Raw genomic sequence first — 8,019 nt, 5'->3', positions numbered from 1 at the left:
TCAACCAGAATTCGCATTTGCTAAACTTAGCATACAATTGATGATCTCTAAGTCTGGTCAAGACAGTTCTTAGATGCTCTTCATGATCTTTCTCGTTCTCGGAGTACACCAGAATGTCATCGATGAATACTACCACAAATTTATCCAATTCTGGCATGAAAACTGTATTCATCAAAAACATAAAGTATGCAGGAGCATTTGTCAAGCCAAAAGACATGACAAGATACTCATACAACCCGTATCTGGTGAAAAATGCAGTTTTCGGTATATCCTGTGGCCTAATCTTAATCTGATAATAACCGGATCTCAAATCTATTTTTGAGAACACCTTGGCCTTGGATAATTGGTCAAATAGAACATCAATATGTGGCAAGGGATATTTATTCTTGACGGTCACAGCATTGAGTGGCCTGTAATCTACGCACATTCTCAACGTGCCCTCTTTCTTCTTTTTCACAAACAAAGCGGGACATCCCCATTCAGACTTGCTTGGCCGAATAAACCCCTTTTTTGATAGATCTTCTAATTGCTTCTTCAGCTCAGCTAACTCATCTGGAGGCATCCGATAGGGTCTCCTTGAAATCGGAGCTATTCCGGGGACTAGCTCAATTCCAAACTCAATCTCCCTATCTGGCGGAAGACCAGGTAGCTCATCCGGGAATATGTCCGGGAATTCACACACTACCGGAATCTGATGAATAGGAATGACTGCCGTAGCACAGGTAACACTTATCAGGTCTGTTCTCCGAGGCAATGGTACTTGGAAAGTACCCTCACCCAGGGGATCCTTAAGGGTAAGTACTCGACTTCCAGTATCTATGACTGCTCCCCAATCCTTCATCCAATTCATCCCTATAATGACATCCAAGACTAACCTAGGCATAACTATCAAGTTCACTCGGAACTTCCTGCTACCTAATTCAAGGGTTGCCCCTCAAACCATCTGGTTGATCAAAACATCAGCCCCTGCTGAGCTTATACGGTACCCATAACCCAATTCTGTGCATCGTTGTCCATGTTTCTGTGCAAATGCTTGACTCATAAAAGAATGCGATGATCTAGAATCAAATAGAACAACTGCAGGGTTTTTGTTGACAGGAAACTTACCAGCAGTGACGGGCTCTCCTTCTGGAATTTCATCCACTGTCATACTATGCACTCTAGCATTATAAGTCTGCTGCTTCTTCTTGGGCGGGTATGGACAAAACCTCAAGAAATGACCGGGCTGATCACAGTTATAACAGGGTCCTCTCACTGTCCCGGTAGATCCCACAGCTCCCTTAGAACTGCCTTGTACCGTAGTTGCGGCTGCTTTGTTGGGCTGTACTGCCATCTTGTACGGCTTTTGAGGTCCACGGAAATTCTGACTTCTTGGCTGAGGTGGCCGAAACCTAGCGCCAGGTGCCGATGGGCGATATGGAGGACGACCTCCCATAGGGGCTCTAGCTTGAGACGGCCCACCTTCAAAGGCTCTCTTACGTGTCTTGGCTGTGGTGCTGGCGTTGTTATTCTTCTCTTGCTTCAGACAGTCGCTGATGAAGTCATTAAATCTGATGCGGTTGTTGGTACCAACATGCTTCATCATTTTTGGATTGAGACCCCTCTTAAAACTGGCTATCCTTTTAGCATATGTGTCAACCATGTCAGGAGCATAGCGACACAAGTTGTTGAAGGCATGCAAGTATTGTGTCACGGTTTTGGTGCCCTAGTTCAACGCCAGAAACTCTCCCAACTTCATCTCGGTCAGCCCTGGTGGAATATAGGCTCCATGGAAGGCCTCAGCAAACTCTCTCCAAGAAATTTGAGCATTTGGAGGGAAGGTAGTGCGATGGTGCTTCCACCACATTCCCGCCGGTCCTTGCAATTGAAGTGCAGCATACTCCGTTTTTAGAACCTCAGTCATCCTCAACACACGGAATTTATCTTCCATCGTGTTGATCCATTCCTCAGCATCGAGTGGCTCTGTTGCTTCCTTGAATACTGGCGGCCTGGTGTCCATGAAATCTTTGAAGCTGCTATATTGGTTCACTCCCATGCCACCACCTTGATTGTTACCACGTTGAACGTTGTTGGCGATGGTTCGAAGAAGATCCTCCATGTTCTTCTGGGATTGTTCCACGTTGCGCTGACTCCCGAGCAGCTGTGCGAGGAACATCTCGGGGGTAAACGAGGGAGGAGGTGGAAATTGTGGTTCATGGGGAGGTTCATTGTTGTTGCTGTGGTTTCCACCACCACCACCACCGGTCCCCGTACCGTTAGCACCGGGCTCAGCGGCCTCATACGTGGTTCGGCGAGTGTTTGTCATCTGCATATTTCAGCAACAAGTACGATTGAGTGAAGCTGTAATAATTGCGAGTGAAGGAAAAATTATGCCGTACTGAATTTACTGGAGAGAATAAATTCATACAATAAAACAGAGGCACAACAATCACATTCCAATTAAAACAACAGCACTTAATCGAATTACTTAAACGGCAAACATCGCGTCCATACAATCACATTACCAGCATACATACACTGGACTTTTTATGCGTTCAGATATCGCATTCGAAAATCAAGTTCCAACCACATGCCAAGTCTCATACGTTTGAAGCAACATACGATAGATTACATGCCAACAAAAGAAAGGTCATCGCAACAAGACCTAGATACTAGCGCAAAGCAACTAGTCTACTCCTCGGGGCCATCGTCGGGATCGGAGACGTCACCATCGTCTCCCGGTGAAGCTGCAGGCTCATCCTGGTTGTCGTCGTCGATGTCCATGCCAGCGGTGACTGGTGGAGCATATGGGCCAACCCCATTGTAGAGCGTGTGAAACTCCTTGTGCAAGTAGCCGTTGTATTCCTCTAGCTCATCGACCCTCTGCAGCAGAAGGTTTCTTGCATTCCAGGCTTCATTCCTTTCCTGAACTAGCTGTCCAATCATGCGGTCTGCATTGTTGTTGGCTTGAGTCAACGTATGCACTCGCTGCATAGCTCTATCACCTCTCTCAACCGCCTAATCTCTCTATAAGTTCATATCAGCCAACTGCTCCTGCAAGCTAGCTATTGCACATGCCTGTCTCTTCTTCTGCTTCTTCCCTTTGAGCTTATCCTCACTACGCAAACCAGTCAAAGTCTAGTAGGTACTCTCGAGACCCTCATACGCTCTAATGGCGGCGAACATAGCACTCATTACCTGGTTGTCGCTAGCCTGTCCCTCAGCCGGACCTCTGACCAATGCACTTCCCGGAGGCTGAACCCAAATGGCATCACGAGGATCATCCCTAGGAAAAGTACCAGCTAGAGCTGCTGCAAGCTCACTGGGAAATCTGCTCATAATGTCCCTGATGACACGGAAGGCTGCTCCCTCTGCACCCTGAGCTGGAGTACGACCCTCAAACTCCAAATGCCAACCATTCCAATCTGGAGCATTACCGAGAGCAGGAACCGTGATCTCCACCACTGCAAGTCCATCATCTGCTAACTGGTTCTCATTCCAAGAGTACACCGGCTCTTGACCCTCTGGGTACCCCACATCATGGAGCACTCTCCAAAGCAAAGTTGGCATGCCAAACTCGCTCAAGAAGGTGTCCGTGGTGCGGTGCTCCCTCAGGGCCAACAGACGTCGAGGTGCTCTTCCTCCGGTGGACTTACGGGCAGTCTGCTTTGTGCGGGCCATCTATAGCAAAAGTTCTTTCATTACCCCGGGGAAACATATTTTAGGTGATACAACTTTTATCAAAAGGAGATAATCAATTTATAAGGGGAGTAATGCATGACATGAATGAATTGCACAAGTAACATGATGCATGTACGTGCCATACGTTCTCACAAACTTAGGAAACAAATAATTTCTAACGACGAATTCGGTGGCATAACAACGATCTCTCAAATACGTAGCTAATACGTTCTACACGATAGCGTTGTTATGTACCTGTAGAAAATTCATTTCAGCCCAATTCCCAATGAATGCATAAAAGCAGTAAAGTTTTATCTACACGCTCTACACGAATCCCCAGATACGCGTACAATGATAGTAACTACCTGAACCATCGTCCTATTGACGGCATCACCTCCACAGACGGAAGACCCATACATGAGATACCTTTGTAAAACATGCGTAGAACATGTAATTACTCCAGTCATCATATAAGCACTCACCCTAGATCGGCGGTGTATCCGATCATGCTCTCACAACTCACACTTACCGAGGCGTAGAGGCAAATGATCCATTCATTACCACTCAACCAAGTGGCACTCATACAATAGCATGCCGTATGAGCGATGAAAGAGAAATATGATGCAAGGACCCCAGTCAGTACTTAATTAAGCCACCTAAAGTCCTTAACTAGGCATAAAGGATATGATCACTGGCACACTTTATAGTTTTAAAATCACGTTTTCCAATGCCTTTTTGTTTTAAATACACTTGTGAACAGTAACACGCTAAACCATGCTCTGATACCAGTTGTGACAGAACCGACCAATTATACGAAATTAAGTAAGAAAATCATCCACCAGAGCAGACGATTGAACAAACTTAAGCTCGTATAACCCGGTAGTCCGTGAAATCATGAAGGATTTCAAACCAACTCATGTCCCAGCCATGATCGTAATAAGTTTAGCGGTCACCATCACAAATTACATAAAAGTTCACATCACAGATACATCAGGGTTTAAACATAGTTATTACAAACCAGTTTGAATAAAAGTAGCGAAAGTCATTTGTTCAAACCACACACACACTCACGCGGAGTTTAAATATAGTGCCAGCGAATGATCATCTCTAACAAAAGCATCAGATGAGACGTAAGGAATGACCATGCCCATGGTCCTAAGCATCACCCATCGCAGGATAAAGGCAGTTGATACAGTAGCCGTAATACATCTGCCCATCTGCAACAAGTGGGAATAAAACCCTGAGTACGGGAAGGTACTCAGCCAGACTTACCCGACATAACCAAAAATAAATGACACCAAGGATTATGAAGGGCTTTATAGTAGGGTAGCTGACTCATTTGCAAAAAAAAAGCATTTTTAGCATTTCAAGAACCTTTCTAAAAGCATTATTGCCAAGTTAATTATTATTAATCTGTCAACTAGATTTGCACCTATACTAGAGTAAACATGTGATTAAGCAGATAATGATAACCAATGATCATTAAACAACTTCCATACTGTCATATTCATTATAACTGTCCAAGTGTTCCATAACATTTACTATGATGAAGTAACTCAAGTCAAGTGCTCACTATCCAGGAGCGATGGCGATTCGAATCGATTCCTAACCAGCTGGTGATTTATTCCTTACACAAACCTCACTCACCCGCTAAAGTGAGATATTGATCACCGAGTCAACTTTCCAGGAATCTCGAGTTTGCCAGGAACCACATGTACCCAGGGGCCGACCGACTGCACTTTGGTCTTATCATCCCACCCCCGTGTCCTACCACACCTGCTCCGGTACAGTGCGTTTCGGGCAATCTACTCAGCCCGAAAAATCTCCCAGCTTCGCGGTCAGAAGGTACTTTATCCGGCTAGCTAAATGTAAGGCATGCGTTCAACATGACTCGAGGCCCAACAATGGTCGGTCCTTAATCGACACAGACGGAAGCACTACAGTCCAAAACTCTACAAGTCTCCGTCTGGTCTCAACTTCATTTAACACTTAGTTATACCATGACTTCATAGTCATCCAAGCAGATCCAGGTAACCACCTATAGCTCGCAGGTGACAGGAAATCACCTGACTTCTACCGGTCTAAGCCAGCTAAGCATTGACTCGACTGTGGATACCAGGGTAACAAGAATATAGTATAACAAAGGTATGCAAGGTATAATGCAGCAATGGTTGCAAACAACTCCTAAACGTAATGCATCAATTAAAGTAAAGCATTTAATTAAATAATCGCAAACCGGGAGAAAAATGCTCCGGGGCTTGCCTCTCTCGAAAGAGCTCGGACGGTGATCGGGGCACTCCGGGAGTTCCTCAATGTCCTCCTCGTCGGCTTCTGGCACTTCCTGCTGCTGCACCTCGAGCTGCTCCTCAGGCTCCTCGGGTATGACGACTGGGTTCTTGGTTTGCGATCCTGTATGATGCAATGCGCGTAAGTGATTACGCAAACGGTGCATCGAAGGAGATGAATGCAATGGATATGTTTAAATGCAAGGTAGTCAACATCATCCAAGAAACTATACTACAAGCACATGTCATCTACTGCATTCTTTTCTACTACTAATATGTTAAGTCAACATATCTTATGAAATGCTTCAAAGATACACCAAAGCTTTACTAATTTCTTAATCACACTTAAAGCAACACTTGCTTAAACCCTAATTAATAATAGGTTTGAATAGCAACATATATTTCTGATGCTCCTAAAAATCTGAGAAAATTACAGTAGCATAATACTATCCTAAACAAACTACCATAAAAATTTCATGGCATTTGGATAAGTAAACTATCCTACACAAAAATGACAAGCTATAGCTTAAAAATGAGCATGAAATTACTTTGTACTATGAAAAGTGTCAAACAACAGAATTAATATTTTTCCTAGGTTCTTCATAGCATATAATGACTGTCCAAAAATTATCACATGCATGTTTTATACAAAGTTTGCTCTCTAGCAAAAATAACAAAAATCAGCCATTAAAGGTACTTGAACTACACCTAAAACTTTTCCCACAGTACATGCATGAAACATATTTTTCCTAGGAAGTAAATGACATAAAAAAATTAACAAACTTGGAATCATATTTTTCTAAAGCCTATAGATTTTTCTACACATTTTTCAAGTTATCAGCAATATACATGATTATATAAAGTTCTACCAAAAAGTATCTCAAAAATGACATGCAATAATTTTCCCAAGTAGATCTGATGATAAGGAACCTAGCAAAATTTGTTTCAACAAATTTGGATCAAATTTGGGCACCCGAACATTTTTCAAACCATTTCAGATTTCAAATAATAAAGAACAAATAAAAACAAATCACTTAAACAATGCTGGGCCGGCCCGCTGGAATCAGCTGGCCCACGGCCGTTTTCGGCCTGCGCGGCCCGAGCGAAAGGGGGAGCGCGGCGGCCTGGCAGGGCTTCGGCCCATGGCCGCTTTGCCTGGCCGGCCCGGCTGGCTGGCTGAGGCAGAGTGCCTCGCCGGTGTGCGCGCTGGCGCGGCGGCGCGGCTCGGCCAGCGGCCAGCGGCCATCTCCGGCCATGGCAGTGCGAGCTGGCGAGCACACGGGATGTGCGAGGTGAAGGCGAGCGCGGTAGGGTAGCTAGGCGAGGCTGGAGGGGAGAAGGAAGACGGCTTCCATGGCGGTCGAGCACGGCGGCGCCATGGCCGACGGCGGTGAAGCTTGGAGCAAGCGCTACCTTGGCTCAAAAGATGGCACAACCGCGAGCACCAGGTGTCGTAGAGTGAGGCGGAGTTGCTGGCGCGAGGAATCGGAGAATGAGGCGCGGGAGGAGGAGCAAATCGCCGGCGGAGCGACTGCGGCGCTCGGTGGCGAAGCTCACTGCGCGCAGAAGGAGCTGCTGCGGCTGGCTGAGTGCGGAATGCTGCGCTCGGACAGCCTAAATGCAGAGCTGCAGTGGCGTGATATCAGCGCGGCGCGCGTGCTTGCGGGGGCCATGGGACGCCACCCGGCCGGTGTCACCGGCATGCGCTCGCCACATGGCGCGGCGTGCCTGACGCGGTCGAGCGCGGCGCGCGGGAGGAGAAGACAGCGCGCGGGTGGGCTGGGCCACGGCGAGCAAGCTGGGCCGAGGCGAAGGCGGGTGAGCGGGCGGCGGGCGCGGAGGCAGGCGGGGCCGGCTTCGGCTGGCAGGCCAGAAACGAGGCGGCGGCCCGCGACTGAAAAAGCCCTTTTCCATTTTTATTTTTCAAGAATTTTTCAATTACCAGTTTTCAAATATCACTTTGAGCAAGAAAATGACCTCTTTTGAAAATGTACCAAAAATGAAAGTTGGTTAGAATTTAATTCTCTACAACTTTGCTTTTATGACCAAAGCCAAATTCTTTCTAGATTTTGAA

The sequence above is a fragment of the Miscanthus floridulus genome, chromosome 12 (genome assembly GCF_019320115.1).
Source record: "Miscanthus floridulus cultivar M001 chromosome 12, ASM1932011v1, whole genome shotgun sequence".
NCBI lineage: Eukaryota > Viridiplantae > Streptophyta > Magnoliopsida > Poales > Poaceae > Miscanthus > Miscanthus floridulus.
This window is presented reverse-complemented; position numbering follows the sequence as displayed.